At 38.7% G+C, this 27074-nt stretch overlaps 1 pseudogene; it reads right to left on the reverse strand.

The window, feature by feature from the left end:
- Positions 1 to 8778: 8778 nt before the first annotated feature.
- On the reverse strand, positions 8779 to 10319 carry LOC100674392 (COMM domain-containing protein 10-like; annotated as a pseudogene).
- Between the last annotated feature and the right edge of the window lie 16755 nt (positions 10320 to 27074).

Raw genomic sequence — 27074 nt, forward strand, 5'->3', positions numbered from 1 at the left:
ACTGAAAGTTTATATGCTCTAAGAAAAACAGGTGCATGCATTTCAAACCTACATCTGTATGAAGGTCAGTGAGTTTCAAGTATTATATAAACACTATCACTATATCTGAGCCCTGGTGGTATAGTGGTTAAGGGCTACCGCTGCTACCAAAAAGGTTGGCAGTACGAATCCAACATCTGTTCCTTGGAAACTCTGTGGGGGGAAGTTCTACTCTGTCCTATAGTGTTGCAGTGAATCAAAATCGACTCCACAGCAACAGGGATCACCGCATCAGTATATGAACATTACCAATCATAATATATATAGTTAAATGCAATTTGAAATTGTATTTGTTTCTATACTGCTGCCCATGGAAGCAGCAGTCAGGAAATCAAATGACGCATTGCCTTGAGCAAATCTGATGCAAAATACTTTAAAGAGTGTTAAAAAGCAAAGACGTCACTTTAAGGAGTGCCCAAACCAAGCCATAGTGTTTTCAATCTCCTCCTATGCATGCGAAAGCTGGACAATGTATGAAGAAGATGGAAGAAGAGTTGATGTCTTTGAATTATGATGTGGACAAAGGATATTGAATATACCATGGACTGCCAGAAGAATAAACAAATCTGTATTTGAAGAAGTACAGCCAGAATGCTCCTTGGAAGTAAGAATGGTGAAGCTTCGTCTTACATACTTTGGACACGTTATCAGGAGGGACAAGTACCTGGAGAAGGACATCATGCTTGGTAAAGTAGAGGGTCAGCAAAAAAGAGGAAGATCCTCAATGAGATGGACTGACACAGTGGCTGCAACAATGGGCTCAAGCATAACAGTAATTATGAGGATGGCACAGGACTGGGCAGTGTTTCGTTCTGTTGTACATAGGGTGGGTATGAGTCTGAACCGATTCGACGGCACCTACCAACGATGTAATTATAATAACGCAGCACTCTGTATTCAAAAGAAAACACCATAATGCCCTCATAATATTAGGGGGCAAAAAAGGAAATAATTTATAATAAGTTTATTTATAATAAATTTATAAATAAAATAATTTATAGCATATAATAAAATATATGTCAATACGTAAGTGCATGGGCAGGGCGAAACCTGAAATTGTCAGGTGTTTGCACCTATATGAAGAATCACATTGAATATAGCAGCTACAATGAAGGCAGTTATAGGAGTGTGGTATAAAAGACTCAAATACCTTTCCCATCAGTGACTTGACTTTCCAAAATGATGAACAATTCTTGATATGTTCTAAAAAAAGCAATCTTATTGTGATTTACACAATAGTTACATTCATGCAAAAGTCAATATACATGAGTTAAATGGAGTTAGGTCCTGGACTCAATTATCTACAAAAGCAAATCTTTCACCTATTGTCTCTACATACCATTTCTGTCCAACATTTTAACCTCTTTGAAATGAGGATTCATCTCATAGTCAATGACTTCTCACAGGCTTTCACCAGGTAACTGTCAAGATGAACAAACTTGATTAGCTGTTCTTATTATCATTGCTTCAATTGAGTTACTTGCTTTGTGGGTACTAAATGTGTTGAGTTTAATTGCTATTTAAATATCATTTTAAAAAGACTATACAATGATTCATCATCAAAACAAATGGTTACTCACAGGAAACAGAGAACAAGGGCATCACTTAGAAATTAACAAATATTCATTACTGGAAGAATAATCATTGTTTAGTGTTTTTCTTCCAAAAGGAACATCTGATTGCATTATAATACCTAGGGTGCATTTCTTTCTCAAGAAAGAAGACACAGTAAATAGATGAGGTTGTCTTATGTTTTCTTACTGAAATATGTGCAAGGATTGCTTATCACGTGCCACTGAATGCAATGGAAGGCAGGAGCATTTGTAGGTCCCTATTTTTTTTTTAAGAGTAACAGAAGGCAGGAGAATTTGTAGATCTCTCAAATCATGTTACAGAAACTTCAGAGGAACAAGAGCTGTTGTGACTGATCTATGTGTTGTGCAGAATTATTGTTAAGGTATTCTGTCATAGTTTAATTTGCAGCATTTCTTCTCTCTCAAATGTACATAAAGTAATGGTACATCATACAAGCAATGATATTTTACATCAAACGAAACATGGTAAATGAATGCCTGGCAAAATATTTCAAAATCCTGTGGAACCCGAAACAATTCTTCATTGTGAAGAACTGCCCTACAAATTGTAAGATGTCTGAAATCCTTGGCTCCTGACCACCAAATATCATGATTGTGACAATAGATTTGAATTACTGACTTTTTGGTTAGCCACTATGCCACCAGGGTTTCCTGAAAACAACAAATCCCATAAATTTCCAAAACACCACTAGGTGGAAGAGGGAGTTGGGTTTCACTTCTGCTGGGAATTAGTTCCCTAGATCTTATTCCAGTAACTAGTACACAGTAGGTGTTGAAAAAATGCTTTTCAAAAGATGGCTGACTGAATTATTGAACTGTAGAATTTTCCAATAGATTTAACATTACTGGTTCAACCACTGACCCTTGATTGAGGAGGGATAACGTGATTATTCTTACTGTGAGCTTTAGTTTCTCTTATATAAAATATTTGTCCACCATTTAACAGTACATTGTTTTAGTAGTAGAGACTACAGTAAGATTCATTCATTCATTCATTTACTTACTCTCACACTCAATAAATACTTATCAACCATTTACCATGGGCCAGACATTGAACTAAGTACTAAAAAAGAAAATATAAACCAATATATATACGGATACTTTCCTCACTTAATTTACAATGTCACAGACAGATAATTAAGCAAGCAATAACAATAAAATATGACAAGTACTCTGAAGGTAAACAGGAGGTAGAAACAAGACACATTTGGGTTTTAGTCACACTAAATCATTTTTGCCAGTGATAAATACATTTTTATTTGGGATTAATGCCTTTGAACTATGGTGTTGGTAAAGAATACTGAATATACCATGGACTACCAGAAGAACAAACAAATCTGTCTTGGAAGAAGCACAGCCAGAACGTCCCTTAAAACTGAGGATGGCGAGACTTAATCTTGCTTAGTTTAGACATGTTATGAGGAGGAATCAGTTCCTGGAGAAGGACGTCATGCTTGGTAAAGTAAGAGGGTCAGCGAAAAAGAGGAAGACCCTCAACAAGATAGGTTGACACAGTGGCTGCCACAATTGGCTTAAACATAGCAATGGTTGTGAGGATGGTACAGGATTGGGCAGTGTTTCTTTCCATTGTACATAGCACGCTATGAGTCATAACTGACTGGAAGGCACCTAACAACCACAACAACATTTGGGATACAGATATCGCTGTCACTGCAGTATCTCTGGAGGCTACTACAAAATTCACTTTCCGTGAGATTCTTTTGCTTCAGTTCAGAAAATGATTAGCAGAACAAATATATGTATATGTTTTAATTGTCCTGGTAAGAATAAAGGACACTTTAAACAATAAATACTGAAAATGATAAGTTTCTACATCGTATCTTCACCTTCTTTATTTTCTCAAAAGCTCTACAGTTCCAAATTCAAAATGGAACCAGTAGAATTGCTTGGTATTGTGCCTCCAAGGGCAGTCCAGCAAAACAGATCCTGAACCCACGGCAAATTGAACACAGAAAATTTACACATGCCATCCATACGGTCACGGTTAATATAAAGTAGAAGAATGATTGAATCTTCTCTTTTCCTCAGTCTAGTGGACAATTTGAGATATACTCCCTGAGATTTTCATTATTAGACATACTTGAATATATCTTTTCTAAAGTATATTATTAGTGTTATTCAATTATAAAAAGAAATTATTTTACAGATTATAATCACTTTAAAAAGAGATTTTCTCTTTCTCCTCTTTTTTACACATATACAATATATTGAGTATTTTGAAGAGGAGAAAAAATTGGCTAGACATCAGAAATAGGAATTCAATTATTAAGTAAAATGAATTTGCCTCAAGCCTTCTTAATGAGATAATCGTGGCTGAAGAGTTTATCCTAAAAGTCACAAAAATCTAGTTTTATGCTGCTGTATTTTCATCAGCAAAGTAGGTCAGTGAAAAGGAGGAAGATCCTCAATAAGATTGATTGAGTCAATGGCTGCATTAATGGGCTCAAACATACCTACTACCATAAAGATGGCTCAGGACCAAGCAATGTTTCATTCTGTCATACACAGGGTGGCGATGAGTCAGAACCAACTTGAAGGCAATGAGTTTGGTTTTTTTATAAGTCAGAATTGACTTGATGGCACCTAACAACACATTTTTGTTATTAAATTAAAATGCTTCTATTTTTTATGAAACTGTAAAAAATAGCTTAATTAAAACTGAAATTCTGGGTTAAAAGACATGATTATTGATCTTTCAATGATCCCAAGCAAACCCATTTCATTTTTTTTAGATTCCATGTACTCAACATTTATTTGGGAGACATTTAACACTTATATTAACACTTGTGTTACCCACACACTTTATATGAGGAATATATGAATCCATTTCAATGGCTCTGTTTGTTTAATTATAGGACATTAAAAAGAAACCAAAAAAAAGTTGTGTTTTTTTTTTTTTGCTCTGTTTGTTTAATTATAGGACATTAGTGAACTCAAAGCCCTACATTTGAAGTAAGTCATTTTAATCAATCACTCCTGCTCTGGAAACAGTTTAGGATGATATTTTGCCCGTAAAAAATTCAACCCATATTATTTTCTTTAAGGCAACCTTGTTGTTGTTAGGTGCCATTGTGTTGGTTCTGACTCCTAGCGACCCTATGCACAACAGAGCAAAACACTGCCTAGCCCTAAACTATCCTCACAATTGTTGCTAAGCTTGAGCCCCTTGTTGCAGCTACTGTGTCAGTCCATCTCGTTGAGGGTCTTTGTCTTTTTCGCCGACCGTCTACTTTACCAAGCATGATGTCCTTCTCCAGGGACTGGACCCTCCTGATAATATGTCTAAACTATGTGAGATATAGTACATCATTTACATACATACATTCATGGCATAACATACTTGTGAACTTCAGTTCAACCAGTCCTAAAACGTAAAAATTTTATTGTGTGAAATCAACATATTTTCAGAAAGCAAATCCTTGTAGAAACTTCAAGGATATCCAGTTAGCCCTCATCACAGCTGTTTTTATTCATGACCTGAATCTGTCACCTGCACAATCAAAGGAATCATTATTAATTTGCGGTATAAAGATTAGTGCACAAAAACCTGGACTGTTATTAAATCTTTAAACTCGGGGGAAAAGTTAAAATGGGCAAAAAAGCTCACACTAAAATTAAATAATAGTACTAGCTCTATTTTAAATTTCTTTCCTATATTATTTCCCAAGCAAACTATACTCACACTGTTGTTGTTGTTAGGTGCCGTAGAGTCGGTTCCGACTCATAGCAACCCTATGCACAACAGAACAAAACACTGCCCGGTCCTGCGCCATCCTTACAATTGTTGTTATGCTTGAGCTCATTGTTGCAGCCACTGTGTCAATCCACCTTGTTGAGGGTCTTCCTCTTTTCCGCTGACCCTGTACTCTGCCAAGCATGATGGCCTTCTCCAGGGACTGATCCCTCCTGACAACATGTCCAAAGTATGTAAAACGCAGTCTCGCCATCCTTGCCTCTAAGGAGCATTCTGGCCACACTTCTTCCAAGACAGATTTGCTCGTTCTTTTGGCAGTCCGTGGTGTATTCAATATTCTTTGCTAACACCACAATTCAAAGGCATCGACTCTTCTTCGGTCTTCCTTATTCATTGTTCAGCTTTCACATGCATGTGATGTGATTGAAAATACCATGGCTTGGCTCAGGTGCACCTTAGTCTTCAGGGTGATATCTTCACTCTTAAACACTTTGAAGAGGTGCTTTGCAGCAAATTTACTCAATGCAACGCGTCTTTTGATTTTTTGACTGCTGCTTCCATGGGTGTTGATTGTGGATCCAAGTAAAATGAAATCCTTGACAACTTCAATCTTTTCTCCGTTTATCATGATGTTGCTCATTGGTCCAGTTGTGAGGATTTTTGTCGTCTTTATGTTGAGGTGTAATCCATACTGAAGGCTGTGGTCTTTGATCTTCATCAGTAAGTGCTTCAAGTCCTCTTCACTTTCAGCAAGCAAGGTTGTGTCATCTGCATAACACAGGTTGTTAATGAGTCTTCCTCCAACCCTGATGCCCTGTTCTTCTTCATATAGTCCAGCTTCTCGTATTATTTGTTCAGCATACAGATTAAATAGGTATGGTGAAAGAGTACAACCCTGACGCACACCTTTCCTGACATTAAACCAATCAGTATCCCCTTGTTCTGTCCGAACAAGTGCCTCTTTATCTATGTCAAGGTTCCTTATGAGCACAATTAAGTGTTCTGGAATTACCATTCTTTGCAGTGTTATCCATAGTTTGTTATGATCCACACAGTCGAATGCCTTTGCATAGTCAATAAAACATAGGTAAACATTCTTCTGGTATTCTCTGCTTTCAGCCAGGATCCATCTGACATCAGCAACGATATCTCTGGTTCCACGTCCTCTTCTGAAACCGGCCTGAATTTCTGGCAGTTACCTGTCGATATACTGCTGCAGCCATTTTTGAATGATCTTTCAGCAAAATTTTGCTTGCGTGTGATATTAACGATATTGTTCTATAATATCCACATTCAGTTGGATCACCTTTCTTGGGAATAGGCATACATATGGATCTCTTCCAGTCAGTTGGCCAGGAAGCTGCCTTCCATATTTCTTGGCATAGACGAGTGAGCACCTCCAGCGCTGCATCTGTTTGTTGAAACATCTCAATTGATATTTCATCAATTCCTGGAGCCTTGTTTTTCACCAATGCCTTCAGAGCAGCTTGGATTTCTTCCTTCAGTACCATTGGTTCCTGATCATATGCTACCTCTTGAAATGGTTGAATATCAACTAATTCTTTTTGATATAATGACTCTGTGTATTCCTTCCATCTTCTTTTGATGCTTCCTGTATCATTTAATACTTTCTCCATGGAATTCTTCACTATTGCAACTCGAGCCTTGAATTTTTTCTTCAGTTCTTTCAGCTTGAGAAACACCAAGCGTGTTCTTCCCTTTTGGTTTTCCATCTCCAGCTCTTTGCACGTCATCATAATACTTTGTCTTCTCGAGACGCCCTTTGGGATCTTCTGTTCAGTTCTTTTACTTCATCAATTCTTCCTTTTGCTTTAGCTGCTTGACGCTCAAGAGCAAGTTTTAGAGTCTCCTCTGACATCCATCTTGGTCTTTTCTTTCTTTCCTGTCTTTTCAGTGACCTCTTGCTTTCTTCATGGATGATGTCCTTGATGTCATTCCACAACTCGTCTGGTCTTCAGTCACTAGTGTTCAATGCATCAAATCTATTCTTGAGATGGTCTCTAAATTCAGGTGGGATATACTCAAGGTCATATTTTGGCTCTCATGGACTTGCTCTGATTTTCTTCAGTTTCAGCTTGAACTTGCGTATGAGCAATTGATGGTCTGTTCCACAGTCAGCCCCTGGCCTTGTTCTGACTGATGATATTGTGCTTTTCCATCGTCTCTTTCCACAGATGTAGTCAATTTGATTTCTGTGTGTTCCATCTGGCGTGGTCTATGTGTATAAAAAAAAAAGTATAGTCACCATTTATGTTGGTGAAAGAAGGTATTTGCAATGAAGAAGTTGTTGGTCTTGCAAAATTCTATCATTCGATCTCCAGCATTGCTTCTATCACCAAGGCCATATTTTCCAACTACTGATCCTTCTTCTTTGTTTCCAACTTTCGCATTCCAATCGCCAGTAATTAGCAATGCATCTTGATTGCATGTTGGATCATTGTCAGACTGCAGCAGCTGATAAAAACTTCTATTTCTTCATCTTTGGCCCTAATGGTTGATGTGTAAATTTGAATAATAGTTGTATTAACTGGTCTTCCTTGTAGGCATGTGGATATTATCCTATCACTGACAGCATTGTACTTCAGGATAGATCTTGAAAATGCAACACCATTCCTCTTCGAGCTGTCATTCCCAGCATAGTAGACTATATGATTGTCTGATTCAAAAGGGCTAATAGCAGTCCATTTCAGCTCACTAATGCCTAGGATATGGATGTTTATGCATTACATTTCATTTTTGATGATTTCCAATTTTCCTAGATTCATACTTCATACATTCCAGGTTCTGATTATTAATGGATGTTTGCAGCTGTTTCTTCTCATTTTGAGTCGTACCACATCAGTAAATGAAGGTCCCAAAAGCTTTACTCCACCCATGTCATTAAGGTCAACTCTACTTTGAGGAGGCAGCTCTTCCCCAGTCATCTTTTGAGTGCCTTCCAATCTGGGGGGCTCATCTTCCAGCACTATATCAGACTATGTTCTGCTGCTATTCATAAGGTTTTCACTGGCTAATGGTTTTCGGAAGTAGACTGCTGGGTCCTTCTTCCTAGACTGTCTCAGTCTGGGAGCTCACCTGAAACCTGTCCTCCATGGGTGACCCTGCTAGTATCTGAATACCGGTGGCATAGCTTCCAGCATCACAGCAACACACAAGCCCCCACAGTATGACAAACTGACAGACACGTCATTATATTTGATAAAAAAAAATACCATAATGTATCTGATTGCATGTGGTTGCTTTCTTACATTTACTGATTACTGAAGATCTGTGTTCTGCTGAACCAAAAACCAAGCCCAATACCGTTGTGTCGATTCCAGTTCATAGCGACCCTATACCTTGTATCCATGGACTCAACTTGATACATACCGTTTCAACAAGCATGTAAATATTAAATGGGTCAGGGAATAAAACAACAATAGAAAAGTAAAAACAACATGATATTCACTTTTGTTTCCTCTCTAGCAAAAGTGTTTTCAAAAATTACTGTCGCTCACAGAACTAGAAATAGCATATTAGAACCTCAGTAGTCTTAACAATGATCTTCCTTGGCTATTATTTGTCTAAGAAGCATAAGCTATATAAGTTACAGGAAGAAAGTCATTGACTCCTTCAGAAAACATAATCTGGTGATCCTTCTTCCACGTAAAATAATCAGGCTGCAGAAGAGTGATGGAGAAACCAGTCTTCGAAAACACCATGTAAGGGAATCCAGCTGTGCTTGTGCGGTCTCTAGCTTGTTAAAGAAACCAAGCAACTCCTTGGGACTGAATTCCATAAGAACTTTTTACAGGCTCTTTGAATCTTCATTGTTCACTCCTGGTTGTAACACAGCTTGAGGAGGTTTTAGTTTTGCTTGAGCAGAGTGATCCATTTGAAAATGAAGTGGCCATTCAACCATCTCTAGCTTGTAGGGAGCCAAAATCCTTTGCCTGAACTTTTCAACTGCTTCTTCATCCATTGTAGGCCAAGCATTGACCAATGCTTCTTCTATGTCTTGTCTAAGATGCATGTTCTTTAACTGTTGCTGCAAAACTGCTGGCTTCACAGTGTGATACACTGCCTGTCCTAAAATGAATGATACTGTTTCAAGAACTAGGTGAAGGTCTTGTTTCTCTAGAGAAAAATACAGCTTGAAGTTTTTCTTCCTCTTCTTCACTGAAACTGCTTTCAGCCTTTAGATGAAATTTTTGAAGAATTCCAGTGAGCAACTGTGGAAATGTTCCTGTATCTATTGCATTTATCAGCGACACTGCTTTTTTCATGCTGGGGGTCTCCCGAACGATCAAAGCCCCATGCCACCATCCTCGGAGCTCACCTGCCACCCTCCTGTCAGCTGAGGGGATTCACACAAATTCACCTTTTTAAGGTACTTAAACAGTCTTTGAGAAATACATGTTCAATAGAGTTGGAAATATTCTTCTTACGAAATAACTAAGGAATTTAATATTGTGAATTAAATATCCTCTGCCCCAATCACTAGAGAATTTATGCATTTTTGATCCCCCCCAAATTTTAGACCCATTTCTGACTCCTGAAATATTTTCCTGTTGATACTTGAACATTAGTATCAGGCCTCTCTATTCCCTGTATTCTTTTTCTCACCCTTTCCTCCATCTTTTGTTCCATGTTTCTGAGTCGTAAAGATAAGAAGTTCACTGCCTGTCAGAGTATTAACAAGATCATTCTAAAATAAACCTAGTGGCAGCACTTACAGATAAAATGCAAAATTGTGAATATGAATATGAAAAAATAGTCAAGTTTGAAAGCTTAGAAACTCACAAGTGCTATAGTTAAGTCTTAAACCTAAAAAAAGGAAATTCAGTATTTTGCAGCTTCTGTCTTGAATGAGCCAAATACTCTCCAATTCTGCTAAAGTGATGCTTTTCATACACTTAAAAATAACAGTTGAAAAATCTCAACACACAATAACCCACCCTGTTACCATAAGACCCACAATCTCAGGTGCATCTGTATATACTCTGAATTAAAAGCTTGTAGAGAAGGTTATTTAAAAAATAATGTTTTCTTCTTCTCATTCGAGTGGTAAAACAGCGGAAATGTGGTTCTGACACTTACTGTTCTAATCCCAGTGCAAGGGTAGAGCAACAATGAGGGACTTTCAAAGTAGGCATGGAGTCATAAAGGCACTAAATCTCAAAACTTTCATTTCAGAGATAAGGAAACCAATCACCTAAGGAGTCAATTATTATTGCTGTTGTTGTTAGTTGCCATTGAGTCGATTCAAACTCATGGTAACCCCATGCATTACAGAGTAAAATTACTCCATAGGGTTTTCTTGGCTGTAATGTTAACAGAAAGCAGATCGCCCAGGCTATTCTTCTGAAGTAGCACTGGGTGGGTTCCAACCACCGACCTTTAGGTTAGAAGTTGAGTGCAAACCATTTATGCCACCTAGGGACCTTAAGGGGTTAATATGCTGGCCCAATAAAAAGCAGCAAGTTTGTGGCTAATGATTATCATATTTTTATGCAAATAATGTGCATATTATACATTTTTTGCCAACCACGCAACTCCCTTTCCTAGGCGTACTATGCACATTATATGTGTGAGCATGTTATTTGTGAAAAAATACAGTAACATATTAACAAAAACTGACTTGATTTAATGAACTTCTCATTAGGTCCTTATTCCACTCCCATGTGAACATATTATCTCAAAACAGACGGAATTTTTGCTTGGATTTTGTAGACTAATATCAATGCTCTGTCATCCATACATGCCAAAGATAACATGATGAATTAAAAAACTAAAAAACATTTTGCATCTCTGAAATTCTATAAATCAGTGAACTACATGTATCATCATTTTAAGGGCATGATTTTTATACATAAGGAAAATGACTACAAAACTAAACAGTTAATTCATGAATTTCTTTTTCTACCCCTTCCTGCACAAATGTTAGAGCTCTTCATTAGAACCACAGAGCAGTCTATATATATATTTTTTTTCCAGTTCAAACTGGATTTACTCATTTCATTTTCAAGCAGGTTATCCATGCCTCTTGTAGGTTTGCTTCAAGTCTTGGATTTATTGCCTTTCAGAGGCAAACCCACCTGTTTTTTCCCTTCTTTGTGGTACTGGATTTGGACTTTGCAAATGACATTTTTTCTTCGCGAGCTGACTTGATGTTAAGCTCTGCCAATAGAGAGCATTGAGGGGAGAAGACAAAGCTGGAGGACAAAAAGATTGCCTTCAGCAATATCTGCCCTGTAGCTTCAAGAAATTAGACCTTTTTTTAGGGCTGTGTTGTGGATGAATTTTGTCCCCCCAAAAGATATGTTAAAGATCTAACCTCTACCTATGAATGTGACCCCGTTGTGAAATACGGGGTTCTTTTCTTATGTTAATTAGGCCATATTAGAGTAGAGTGGGTCTTAAACCTTCTGCGTGGTGCTGTATAAAAAGGGAAAACAGACAAAGAGAAAGACACACACAGACGGGGAAGACAAATGCCATGTGAAGATACATCTACAAGCAGCCAAGGAACACTAAGAAATGCCCAGGGCTACGAAAACTGAAAGAGACAAGGATCTCCCCTAGAGAGAACAGAGAGAGAAAGAGCCTAGCTCTGCTGACCCCCTGAATTGGGACTTCTAGCCTCCAGAACTGTGAGAAAATTAATTTTTGTTTTTTAAAACCACCACTTGTGACATTTCTTGGTATGGCAGCATTAAGTGGCTAAGAGTTGCTGCTATGGACCTCTCTTTTCCTCAGACTGTGACTTGAGCTGAACTTGTCATCTTCTTTGTGTAAGAATTCAAGCACACTCAGTAGAGCCCATCACACACCACAGTTCATATTGTTTGTCATTTCTACTATAATATCAATCCCCTAACTGGACCTTAACAAGTACATTATCATTAAGTCACTGTTCTAGCAAAAATTGCTACAATTCATGTTCTGAATAAGTCAGAATCTGGTCAGGAGACAGAGATCACTTTAGTAATTTGAACTGGAAAATTTTAATATAAATAATTGTTAAATAAAATCACATATAAAATTTAATATGTTGGGTGCAGAATTACCAAACAGCTGAATTTGAAACTTTGCCAAGTTTTTCATGTAAAAGTGCACTGATCGATAAGGAATGGGTCCTTGAAATTTGGAATGGAAATATCTGCTTGGACTCAGACAAAACTGAGAATCATCAAACCCTCTTCTGTCAGGAGCATTAGTTTGCCCTCCCTTGTCTAAGGAGACTAGCCTTCCCTTGCTTATAAATCCTATAATAACCAGTTGAAACAGATGCTTTACTAGGGAAGGCCCATTCAGCTTCAGATATATCCCAACCATCCCTTTGCCACTAGATCTATAATATAATTATACCTAGGGTTAAATCTCAGCTTACTCCAAACCAAACTAAACCAAAACCTGTTGCCATTGAGTTGGTTCTGACTCATAGCAACCCTACAGGACAGAGTAGATCTGCCCCATAGGGTTTCCAAGGAGCAGCTGGTGGATTTGAACTGCCAAACTTTTGGTTAGCAGCCACGCTCTTAACCACTTTGCCACCAGGGCTCCAACTTGTTCCAGAGGGTTAAATATAAGTATGGACCAAAAAATAAATAGCTTATATACCAAAACAATTGCAGCATTTTGCTAATATGCATTGTTAGGAATATGTATGGGAGCAGATTTTAAGAGTGTCATACCAAGGAGGAAGGAGCCTTGGTGGCTCAGTGGTTAAAGTACTCGGCTGCTAATTGAAAGGTCAGCAGCTTGAACCCACCAGCTGCTCCATGGAAAAAGGTGCAGCTGTCTGCTTCCATAAAGATTCACAGCCATGGAAACCCTATCGGGCAGTTCTACTCTGTCCTATAGGGTCTCTATAAGTTGGAATTCACTTGACAAGAGTGTGGTTTTTTTTTTCTTGTATGCCAAGGAGGACAGATTACAATACTATATCCGGTTGAATTATTTGATATGGGTGCACTTACTAGAGATATTGGATTTAGTGCATTAGCTTGTACAACTAGAAGTTACTCTAATAGTTTAATTGGCTGATTGAAACTTGGACTCAATAACAGCCTATGTTTAATGAGGTTGAGATGCCAGAGGTTCCCTGGTATGGTATAGAGAGAGGAGTACAAAGACTTAGGAATACAGTAATGTTGGAGTGGATTTATCATGTATAACCTACATACACAAACACATACTAACACACGTACTAACGACATCCCATGAAAAGGCCCAAAAGATGCTCCTTTCACTAAAAGCATTGAGAGATATATCAGTGAGGGGATCCTTGAAAATATCTGTGTTTGCTTTCATTTCTAGGTCAGGTATGACCTTTAGGATACTGCCATTGAGATGGGTTCCTTTATTACACTGGGAATCCCAAATTAACAGAGACCAATTGTAGCACTTCACAGCCAAAGATAAGGTGGGGACTTTAAACAAAATATCTACAGGCACTTAGTTGTGGTCATAATATTCTGAACCATAGGGATCTTTGGAGGTGGCTAAATGACAGTGTCCATAGGAATGAAATATATGGGCCACCTACTAAAATGTTACTTGATCTATATACAGGAGAAAAAAAAACTCTCCTGATTTTCATGGACAATCTTGACTTGCACTGCCACTATGGAAAGCCATTGTCTCTCACCCAGTTTCCTGACCTAAGTCAGTTAACAGAGTCTCTTGTTTAAAGAGAAGGTCAGTTTTCTTTGAGAAAAGGCCCTTCAGCACTGCAACAATATATACTACAAAAGGGATCTGGAGCTATTTAACAGAGTAATTGTACACTGGGAAAAGAAAACACTGAGATTTTTCAGCTATTACCAAAAACTGGCTCTGAAATAAAACTAATTCCTGAAGACTCAAATGTCACTGTGTTCCACCAATCAATGTTGGGGCTTATGGTGGTAAAGAGATGCATAGAGAATAAGCCTGTGTTTGACTCACAATGACCCAAGTTGGTCCACAGACCCACCCTATGGTTATAGCCCCAGTTTCTTAATATATAATTAGAATAGGTACTTGGCAACTGGCAGAATCCCCACATTGGATCTTTAACTTATAGAAGAAGGAGCATTATTATAGGAAATAAGTGGAAGTTTTCATCCTACCAGGATAGTAAACTAAAAGCAATACCACATCCCCAGGGAAATTAAAGAGATTAATGCCACCAGCAAAACTTCAGATACTCCACAGCTTGCTTAATGGGCCCATAAACAAAGTGGCAGTGCTGGCAGGAATAGAGGCTATGCACAGGTTCAATAACATGGACTTCTTACCGTGGTGAGTTGGCTGTCTCTACTGATGAATGCCTAAATGACCACCAACAACAACAGAGACCAACACTGAATCCCCAATATGACATCTTTCCCTGAGATAAACAACAAGCCACCTGGTGGTATGTTGATTACATTGGACCTCTTCCATCATGGTGGGGCCGAGATTCATCCTCACTGGAATACATAACTATTCTGGATATAGATTTTTTTTCTCTGCCCGTAATGCTTCCACCAACACCACCATCTGTTGACTCACAGACTGCCTTATCCACCATTACGGTATTCCATAAAGCATTGCTTATAATCAAAGCAATCATTTCAGAATAAGAGAAGTACGACAATGAGTCATATCCAAGAAATTAACTGGTTTTACAATACACCCCATCATTCAGAAGTGGCTCGACTAAGAGAAGGCTTAATTGACTTATTGAAGATACAAGTATAACTCCAGTTGGGAGGCCATATCCTGTTTGTCTTAAAGGAGACTATTCATTATGTAATACTTCCACCACCAACACAGGCAAAATACATGGTTTCAAAATCAAAGGGGTAGAAGAGGGAGCGGCTGTTCTCACTATTAAACCTAATAAATCATCCCAGAATTTTTGTTCCCTATTCTCACACCTTTGAGCACTGCTGGTTTGGGGGAAACACGAAAATGGGATTTGAAACTGGAACTGCCACCTGGCCATTTGGGGCTTTTCATGCCTCTGAAGCAATGGACAAAAAGGGGAATTTCTCTAATGGCTGAAGTGATTGAACTCAATTACCAAGAGTAATTTGGGTCGCTGCTACACAATGAAGGTAAGGGAGGCACATGACTGGCACTCAAGGGCACCTTCTAGCACCTTCATGCACAGTAGTAAAAATTAAAGGAAATGTTATAACAAGGAAATAGAGACAGGACCATTGAGCCTTCAGACCCTTCTAGAATGAAGGTTTAGATTACCTCATCTGGTAAAGAACTAAAACCAGCTGTGGTTTTAGCTAAGGAAAGATGAAATATGGAATGAATAATGGAAGAAATGAGTCATAAACATCAAATATGGCCTTATGACTAATTGAGGAAATGAGGAGTACGGTAACTTGACAAATTCTGTTTTTGCTTGTTATGTGTATGTATTTATTTTACCATATAAATTATTTTCTTCTTCTCACTCCTCCTTCCTCTTATAATTTTATACAGGTTTGTTAAAAGTTAGCCTTTACAATTTAGCCTTTAGATAGCAGGATATTCATTAGGACTGTGATTTAATTTGAGGAATACTTAATATAACCCAACAATGGGTAAAATAACTGTTGAGATATTGTATCTCCTCATTTGTGGGTGAGAGTGTAAGCTTCTTCACTTGTAATAAGTATAGGAGCATCTTGTTAGGTGGAAATGGAATTTTGTTGTTGTTGTATGGAAGTTGGGACTTGTGTATAAGAGTATATACGGATGCTGGGTAGCCAAAAGGATGTATAGTACCGGTATATTTATTGCCTCAGCTTCAAACCTACCTTTCCTTGTCCTACTTTTTTCCACTGGAGCAGGAAACTCTGCAAACTAAATTCCTTCTTTTCCAGCCAGCTCAAAATTAGGCTCTGCCCATAGAGCAATAGAGAGTACTTGAGGGAGATGTGAGCACTGTTGCTGGAAGAAGAGACTTTCATTTTCCTGTTTTTGTTTTCCACGTGGCATCAGCATGCAACGGATTCTGTCAGCTTTTATCACAACGGCGTCAGCTCTCAAGTTTGCAAGTGGCATCCAGCAAGTTTTCATCTACAGTGGTGGGCAGCTTATTCCTTCTCAGTCTAGAGGTGGAGTATATTTCTGTTCCCCATTGATGTTAGGCTTGGCTGTGTGACTTCACCCAACAGAATGTGAACGGGAGTAAAAATGTACCAGTTCCACAGAGGCCTTAATTTTAGGCCTGCAAGTTCCTCTTCTAAGTTTCTAAGTTCTTTCCTCATCCCCTTTAGCCTTAAAAGTGGTAGCCACTTACTACTGCTGCTACCTCTGTTACATCTTAGAATTCTCTTCTCTCTCTTTTAATAGCTGATCACTGTTTAGCTAATTAACAACTCTTTTTATTAAATTTTCTCTATTCAAATTACCAGTGAGATTTACATCCCCTGGCTAGACCGTGACTAATACATTACCTTTAAGTCAATATTTTAACAAAACTTTATATAATCCAATTTCTTATGACTCTAAAAGTACTGCTCAGAAAGAAAAAATACAATCAAATAACTGAGATAAATAAAAATAAATTTTGATGAATTGAGCAATTGTTTTGTTTTTCTAAACATTATTGAAATTGAAATCTTTGCTGACACTTGTTCATTATTTTTAAGGCCATTATAAAATTAATCTCTGAAAAAGTAGCCAGCTAACTATAATCAGACAATGGGAATTATAATGAGAAAAAGTTAATCATAGGCCTAAATTTAACCTTCCCCTCTACATTTCTGAAAATTTGTCACTGCTAATAAAATAGTTCAAGCTTGAATTATACGCTTGTGGACACAGAGTAATACACCCATTATTATTTTACAGGTAACTAAAAACTTTCTTTCCATGTAATACTCACATTTAATATGTTTCTAATGAAACTTAAACACAACCTTTCGATTTAAAAGAAATTTAGATTTATTCTCAGGCATCTCATTTTTCTTTTTGTAAATAGCATCTTTATTTTTAAATTACTTTTTCTAATTGGTATCTGCTGGTGTGTAGAAAAGCTATTAATTTTTATTAAACTCAGCCTTGCTGAAGCCTCTAATTAGTTTTAATGGGTTATTTATAGATACCTGAAATTTTACTTATAGAAAATTGTATTATTTGTGAAAAACTGCAGTTTTGTTTCTTTTGTTCAGTCCTTATTTATTATATTTCTTTTGTGCTTATGAATATACGTACGTCCCTTAATGTACTACCTTGATTCACTAGTTCAATGTTGATTAGATACGGTTGTACTGGGTGTCCATTCCCGTGTTGTCTATGGCTAAAAACGGATGTTTTAAACTTGTCTCCCTCAAGTATCTTAAGTGCTAAATTTTTTCTTCCCCAATTGTTTTGTTATTGTTGTTGTTGTGTGCCACTGAGTCGATTCTGACTCATAGCAACTGTATAGGATAGAGTAGAATTGCCCCATAGGTTTTCCAAGCCTGTAATCTTTACAGAAGTAGACAGTCACATTTTTCTCCTATAGAGCAGCTGGTGGGTTCAAACCTCTAACCTTTCAGTTAGCACCCAAGCACTTAATCACTATGCCACCAGAGCTCTTCAATTGTTTTTTAGACTAGAAAAAGCCATTCTATTCTAGTTTGCTAAACATTGTATCATAACCAAGTGATTAATGTTATAAATATTTTTCTCTACTAAAAGAATTGTGTGTTTTTTTCCTCCTTAATCTTATAGTTTAGTCCTTAGAGAGTTGTTTCAATTAGATAATTCAGTCATAATAGCAGTAGAAGCATGACCTTTATGCTTGCATGACCTTTACACTAAGACTTGCTGAAAGAATGTACCCTAGGGGACTCAGGCCTCCACCACTTGTGTCTTAGTGGTAAGGTATTTAATTAACTATATAATTGCATGCTGGCAAAATCTAATCTTAGATCCCAAAGGAGAGGGAATGTTCTTCACTTGATGCCATCAAGGCTAGGGATAATGACTACTAGATTGTCAGCACCCTGAGCCCAGACTGCATCAAGGGATACCTTCATCTCTCTTACCTTACCCTTTTCCTATGCACCCCAGCACATAAACCTCTCTGGTTAGAGGCACATAAGCCCTTTATCACTTTGTTTCTTCAACTATGACACATTTTGAGGTGTGAAGAGATATCCTTGTCGTCTCACCCCAAAATGAGGACCCATTCAGAAGAACAGGACTGAGATAAATTTAACCCTGTATCTCTTTGTCCTTTACTGCTATGTAAATAATAAAGCTTGTGACCATGACACTGGGTAATGTCATTTATTTGCTGAGAACATACAGACCTGCATGAACTCATTCTTCATCCTCAGCTCACAATAATGCTTCAAAAAAAGTCATCATCAAATCGGCATCTTCAAACAAAAATACCTTTTTCTAGTTTACACATTTGCAGTGCTGCTGGGGTGGCTCATTCGATCTTGGCTAGGCTTGACTGGACTTGGCTCAGGCTACCAGGCTGAGGGATTGGTTTATGTCTGCTCCATGTGTCTCCCATTCTTCTGGGACCAACAGACTACCCTGGCATATTCATTTCTTGGTAATGAAGGAAGCACGAAGAACAAATGGAAACAGAGTACCTCTTAAGACTTGGCCTAAGAACTGGCACATTTTTACTCCTGTACATACTCTATTAGTCAAAGTCATACAACCAAGCCTACCATTAATGGGCTTGGAAATATACTCCACAAAACAGAAACCACAAAATCCCATTGCAAAAGGCATGAATGTAGAGAGGGATGAGAAACAGAATAATAATGCCATGTACCCAAAATTTCTTGGCTATATACAGGGGGGCCACATTTCAAATTTACTCTTACATATGGGTCCTATGCCTAGTGCCTTATTCCAGTAATCAACTAAACCTAAACTTGTTAAAAAACACTCGCCAGGCACCCAAAGCATCATACTCACTTACCACCACAATCTTCAGCTGCATGAAAAATTTTGATCCCTGAACTATGCACGAAAATGAATATATGTTCATTATTACCATAAATTTTGGAAATGTCTGCGTTCCATTGAGGGAGTTCGTCAAGATATGTAGTCCACCATATTAACAAACACTAATTTGTCCATTTTTTTCTGTCAGAATCTGGAATTCCTTCTGGATTCTTTTTTTTTTCTTACTAAACTATATCCCTTTTTTGTTCCTTAAAAAAAAGCGGGGGGGGAGGGATTAGTACTGGTAGACCCTATTAGCCTGTTTCTGAGAATATCTTTATTTTGGCTACACTCAAATTATAGGTTAGCTGAATGTAGTATTAAAGATGAAAAGCTTTTTTGTTCTTATCAGCACTTTAAATATATAATTTCATTGTATTAAAGTACCTATTTTTATAGAAGGAAATTTTCTATCTAGCTTGCATCCTTTGCAGTAAATTATCTTTTCTATCCGGTTAGTTTTAATATATTTTCTCTGTCATTTATATTCTATAGTTTAATACAAGGTATCTGTATGTGGACTTCTTTTTGTTTAACCTGTTTCTTCAGTCTGAAGATTCATGTCTTTCTTTAGTTCTTGAAAATTCTAAGCCATTATCTTTTCACATAAAACCCTTCCCTTTTTATTTGCTCCTTTTGATACATTTCTTAGATATTTACTGCATTTTCTCATTATATCCTTTATATTTTAAAACCATTGTTATCTATTTAATCTGTGAAGGTTAAGGTTGGTGTCAACTTGGCTGAGCCATGATTCTCAGTAGTTTAGCAGTTATGTAATGATGTAGTTTGCCAGTCATGTAATGATGTAATCATCCTCCATTTTGTGATCTGATGTAGTCATCCCCCATTTTGTGATCTGATGTGAGCAGCCAATCAGTTGAAAAGGGAGTTTCCTTGGGGGTGTGGCTTGCATCCAATATATATGGAAGTTTTGGCAAAGGTCGTGTGCTCTGGATCCTGCATCCAACTCATCCTTCTCTGCCCTCCAGTTCTTGGGACATGAGCCAGCAGCCTGCCACCTGACCTGCTGATCTTAGGATTTGCCATCTCCCAGAACCCTGTGAGTCAGCAGCTTTCCACCTGACCTGCCTGTTTTGAGGTCATCAGCCCCTGCAAACACGTGGGTCAGGAGTAGCCTCCAGCCTGATGCCTGACCCATGAATTTGGAGCTCTCTAGCCTCCACAATGGTGTGAGCAATTTCCATGAGATAAATCTTTCTCTGCATATATTTATACATATATGCTTCACTGGTTTTTTTCCTCTAGAAAACTCAACCTAAGCCATTTGGAACTGAGATTGGTTCTAGAGGAAGAAAATTGCAAGGATGAGTTTTCTGAATTGGTTCTCAAGTATGGCTAGCCTTAAAGGCACTGATGACTCTCCCTCCAGTGGTAAAGAGGGCACTGCTAATTCATGTCATGAGGTGGCAATAGAAATACACAAAATATCACCACCAATGGATCAAATATTTGTGAGAGACAAGGCTCTGGGTGATTGCATATTTGACACTTTTCTACAATTTTGTCAGAATGAGATGTATAAAGAAGCTGATTGGTTGGTCCTGCTTTTGCTAGACAAAGTGGTGAAAAAAAGAAATGAGCTCAGGGCTTCAGAGTCACAGGTTTAGCACCACATAAAAGACCTGAAAGCTGCTAATTGTGCTCTGAAAGAAAGCTTCATTTCTTGTATTAACAGAGCTGATATTGCTGAAAACCAAACCCAGAGCCTTATCATAAAGTAGCTGAATTATAATGCCAATTGAATTCCCAACTTTGAATGGTGTCTGAAGTTAAAGTGAGGGCATTGATTGGGAAGAAATGGGATCCTGAAACTTGGGATAGGGACTTGTGGGCAGATAATCAGGAAGTGGGAATACTGAGCCCCTAAATTTCATTGCATCACTCCTGCCAAAAGAACCAGCCCTCTTCCTCTCATGTGAAGAGATTACTCTGTCTGCTAAACCAGCCTCCCCAGTAAAACCGCTATCCATTCCACCCCATCTGATGAGAGTAACCCAGCTGTGTCTGAAAAGCCTTTCTCTTTATCAGATGGAGTGGCACCTGGGGCATTGCCTTGAGCACTTCTTGAGACAGATGACACACAAGGCATTGCTAAATGTCCCCAGGACCCATCCTCACCACCCATTGTTGCTTCTAGACCTATAACTAGATTTAAGTACATAGTGTGACCCATGAGGAGGTATGCTACATTCCAAAACAACTGCTTGATTTTTCTAATATGTACAAACAGAAACCTGGGGAATATGTGTGAAAATGGCTATTACGGGTGTGCGATAATGGCACAAGGAACATAAAGTTTGATCAGTTTGAGTCTATTGATATGGGTCCACTAAGCACAGATTCTTCATCAACGTTTCAGCTAGAGGGTATAGAAAGGGGTCTAATAGTTTATTTTGTTGGTTCACTGAAGCACGGATGAAGTGGTGGCCTACACTAAATCAGGTTGAAGTGCCAGGCCTGCTTTGGTATACTGTAGAAGAAGGCATCCAAAGGCTTAGGGAAACTGGCATGTTAGAGTGGATTTGTCAGGTTGGACCCACAGACCCACTTATGAAGTGACCAAGGACACTCCTTTCTACCACAACTGTGAGGAACAAGTTTGTGAAAGGAGCCCCACCATCCTCGAAGACTGCTTATGATTGCTATTTTATGTTAGTCATTTTGACAGTCGGAATTGCCATAACTGAATTAAGGCACCTAACTACAATGGGGCTGATTCATGGTAGGGGCCAAGTGGCAGCACTTAATAGCCAAAGACAAGGTGAGCATGGTTACCATAATGGACAGCAGAATCATAGCAATAACTAAAATTATCTGCCTTGTTTGGAGTTATGATGTTGCCACTTAGACATAGTGCCCATAGGAGTAAAATATATGGGAAACCTACTAAATATTTACTTGATCTGTACAAGCAGAAGAATTCTAGGTCAGGTGAATGGCTGCCTGCTTCATTTGCCAGAATAGTGAGTCACAGCCTTTCAATCAATTCCCAGATTTGATCCAGTTTACACACCCCCAACCCCTTGAATGAAGGAGAGGCCATGTCCCCTTAAGGAAAGACCCCACTACACAGCCAAAAATGTATACTCTTAATCTTTCCCCCAGCTTCCCCAAAGAGATCTACAGCCTTATATGAGAATGACTGTTCATTAAGAAAAAGGAAATAATCAAACTTTTGGGGATTACTGGATACTGGCTCTGAACTGACACTAATTCCAGCAGACCCAAACGTCATTGTGGCCCACCAGTCAGACTGATGGTGTATGGTAGTCAAGTTATCAATGGAGCTTTAGTTTATGTTTGTCTCACTGTGGATTCAGTCATTTCCCTAGTTCTGGAATGCATAGTTGGAATAAGACATACTCAGCAACTGGCAGAACACCCACATTGGATCTCTGACAATGGAGTACAGGCTATTATGGTAGGAATAGCTGAGTGGAAGCCATTAGAACTGCCCCTACCTAGGAAAATAGTAAACCAAAAGCAATACTGCACTCCTGGAGACACTACAGAGATTACTGCCACTATCAAGGACTTGAAGGATGCAAGGGTAATGATTACCACCACATCCCCATTCAACTCACCTATTTGGCCTGTGCAAAAAGCAAATGAATCTTGGAGAATGACAGTGGGTTGTCAAAACTTAACCAGGTGTGACTCTAATTGCATCTGCTGTTCCCAATGTGGTTTCATTGTATGAGCAAATTAATATATCTCCTGGTATCTGGTATGGAGCTATTGATCTGGCTAATGCCTTTTTCTCCATACCTGTTTCGAAGGACAACCAGAAGCATTTTGCCTTCAGCTGGCAAGGCTACCAATATACTTTCACTGTGCTACCTCAGAGGTATATCAATTCTCCAGCCATATGTCATAATTTAGTTTGCAGAGGTCTTGATTGCCTTTGCCTTCCAAAAGACTTCACATTGGTCCATTACATTGATGACATTATGCTGATTGGACCTAAAACTAGTAAATGAGAAATGTCAACTACTCTAGGCTTATTGGTACGACATTTGCGTGATAGAGGGTGAGAAATTAACCCAACAATAATTTAATTGCCTTCCACTCAATGAAATTTCTTGGGGTCCAGTGGTGTGGGGCATGTCAAGATATCCCTTCTAAAGTAATAGATAAGGTGTTGCCTCTGGCCCCTCCTACAACTAAAAAGGAGGCACAACACCAGGTGGGTCTCTTCAGATTTTGGAGGCAACATATATCTCTTTGGAGTCCTGGTGGCACAGTGATTAATTACTACAGCTGCTAACCAAAACGTCAGCAGTTCGAATCCACCAGGCACCCCTTGGAAATCTTATGGGGCAGTTCTACTCTGTCTGTAGAGTCACTGTGAGTTGGAATTGACATGACGGCAATGGGTACAGGTATTTATATCCCTCATTTGGGTATGCTACTCTGGCCTATTTATCAAGTGACTAAAAAAGCTGCTAGTTTTGAGTGCGGCCCAAAACAGAGAAGGCTCTGCAATAGGTTCAGGCTGCCATGCAATTTTCTATGCCACTTAAGCCATATGATCCAGCTGATCAAATGGTACTTAAAGTGTCAGTGGCAGATAGAGATGCTGTTTGAAGTCTTTGCCAGACCTCTAATGGTAAATCACAGTGTAGACTCTTAGGATTTTAAAGCAAAGACCCGCCACCCTCTGCAGATAACTACTTTCCTTTTGAGAAGCAGCTTTTGGCTTGTAACTAGGTCTTAGTAGAGACAATGCTTCACCATGGGCCACAAAGTCACCATGTGGCCTGAGGGTGTTGTCTAACCCACAGAGTCATAAAGTTGGACGTGCACAGTAGCACCCCAACACTAAATGGAAGTGGCGTATATGAGATAGGGTTTGAGCAGGACCTGAAGGCATAACAAGTTACATGAGGAAATGGCCCAAATGCCTATGGTCTCAACTCTTGTCATATTACCTTCCCTCTCAGAGTCTGCACTTTTTCCATTTTCATAGTATGTGATTTTTTCATTAAAAATTCTATATCTTTTATAATAATAAATTTAATCATCATTTTAAGTACATGGTAAAGGAAGTATACTATAATTAAATCTAAACCATAGCAGTAAGGCTGACAATGTTGAAGATTATATCTAATGTTGATAGCAATAAAATTAGTTTCTATGTGATAAGACAATACAAAAAACAGTCACTTTGGAGCCAGTTTTTGAAGTAAAAAGTAAATTTACATGGTTCGTACAGGACATATGCACCTTATAGCAAACATGTGTCTAATTTCTCGCATCTATAAACTAAGGTGGCGCCCTGGCGGCACAGTGGTTAAGCATTTGGCTACTAACCAAAAGGTCAGCAGTTCAAATTCACCAGCCACTCTGTTGGGAAAAAATATTGAACTTATTGTGGACTGCCAAAATAATGAACAAATCAGTCTTGGAAAAAATACAACCAGGATGTTCCTTAGAAGTGAGGATGGCAAAATTTCAACACACTTACTTTGGACACACCTTTAGGAAAGATCAATTGCTAGAAAAGGACACCCTGATTAAAAAAATAGAGGACAACGAAAACTAGTGAATCCCTCAATATGTTGGATGGATAAAATAGCTGCAAAAATGAACTCCAGTATTCTATCATAAAGACAGTGCAGGACCGAATAGTGTTCCATTCTGTTATACAGAACATTGTTATGAGCCAACAACAACATAAACTAAGGAAAACGAGTATTTAAATTAATAATCCATTTTATTGAATTTAATGAGAAAAATATCAATTGTGTATTTACCCCTTGGAGTGGATATCTGTAACTATGACAGAATATATAGTTGTTTACAATGGAATAAAGAATTTAATTTGATAAGTAACACTATTCTTGAGAATGGAGAAAATCTTTCATTTTTATGTTATAACCAGTAACTGATACGTATTAAATAAAAAAATGAGGGACATATAAACATGTTTAATTGTGAAAAAAGACTAGTAAACATTACAGCTTTTAAAATGAAAGTTAGGAACTTTGTATTAAAAGTTCTTTCATCATACCCTTTAGTGAGTGTTATTATGAACTCACCAAAATTTAACTTTTTTCCCTGAAATTTTAAAATACAGAAAGAATACATAATATTTGTCTGCATTGTCTGCCTATCTGCAATGCAGACAGGCTGTGCTCAAACTTCCAGACAGCCATAGACTGCTAGGAATGAGACACATGCATCCACTGGCATCAACCATTCTGTGGGTACTACATTCATGTGGGATTGAAACAAACACAGGAGACACTTACACCTGGCAAAGTGAAAGCCATTATTATCATTGATAGAAAGCAAACAGTAAAGAATAACCAACAGGTCTCAAAAAGAGAACGACTTACCCTTCCCCAAATTACCCATGTCCATTCTTATGTCGTTGAGCAGGTGTGCCATGGTTCAGCAGGTCAGATATCAGATGCTATCTTCATGTCACCACTGCATCCAGCTATCATCAAGCTGCTGGGTGAGGGGGAGAGGTGTAGGCATGCAGCTCCTGCACAGGGCACACGGAGGCCTCTCTTGCCCTGAAGAAGAAGGGTTTCAACTGGCAAGCCTCCTGCCCAGAGGCATCCAACTCCTCCCTGCTGTAGGAAGACTGCTGCACAGGATCTTTCAAGGCAACCCCTGCATGGGGTATGCTCAGGCCTCTACCCTGCATAGGCAAGCGTTTCAGCTCTTTTAGCTCCACCAGCAAGCCTCCTGCCCAAAGGTGTTCAGCTCTCCCTCCATGAGCTGGCAAGCCCACCACAGCAGCCTCACTCCATGAGCCCAAGCTCATTGCAGCCGTTTGGCTCTATAGGCCCAAGCCCACCACAGCTGCCTTGCTCCATGGGCTGGCAAACCCACCACCAGTGTTTCTCATCATCTTCCACAATTTTCAGTGTTACAACTCTATTTTCTGGGTCTAGGAAGCTCAGCACAGGAACCTTGAGTCCAAAGAACGTGTTCTGCTCGAGGCTGTTCTTCATAGTAGTGAGGTCCCTCACCCCAAATTCTGTGGTTTTGGCCCTTGTACTCCTTGCTAATTTCAAGGCATAGTCCTCCCAGCAGGACCACAAACTGACCATTTCCCTTGATAGACCATAAGCCACTCAAATTGCATAGCCGCTACCCAATCATTTTGTGGGAGTTACATGACCATGGCTAGAAAGGCAATATAAAAGCAATTCACTGATCTGTAGCATTTCTTCTACATTCATCATAGTGCCTGCTTTACCCAAATTCTTCACAATAATTTGGTATCGTTGCAAAAGTTCATTTGCATCTTTAATCAACTGAAAGGCTCTCTGTAAAAGTCCCAGTCTTACTTATAGAAGTGTTTTACAGCTACTTCTGAATTGAATATGAAAAAAAAAAAAAAAAAACCCCACCAATTTCACCTGTACCTAGACTTCTTTCCAGGAAATGCCCTAGTCACTTCTCATACTCACACCTTCATCACACCCACTCCAGCTCAGAGGGGCAGTGAGGCAGCAGTGACACAGCATGGTGTGCACCCACACTCCCTGCTTCCTCCTTCCCGCCCTCTCCCCTAGTGGAGTCACAGGCAGCCCTTTATTTCTATGACAAGCTTAAATATATATTTTTTAAACTTTCACTAAGATTATTAAATAGTTTCAAGTTTCTCTCCCTCTACAGTTCGTTTGGTCATGTGGCTTGCTACTTTACATCGAGAGCTCATCTTCCATGGAGCTTAAATATTTTCACACATTTAAGGCACATAGAGAGTCCCTGGATGGTGTAAGCGGTTAATGCTCTCAGCTGCTAAC

The sequence above is a fragment of the Loxodonta africana genome, chromosome 1 (genome assembly GCF_030014295.1).
Source record: "Loxodonta africana isolate mLoxAfr1 chromosome 1, mLoxAfr1.hap2, whole genome shotgun sequence".
NCBI classification, from domain to species: domain Eukaryota; kingdom Metazoa; phylum Chordata; class Mammalia; order Proboscidea; family Elephantidae; genus Loxodonta; species Loxodonta africana.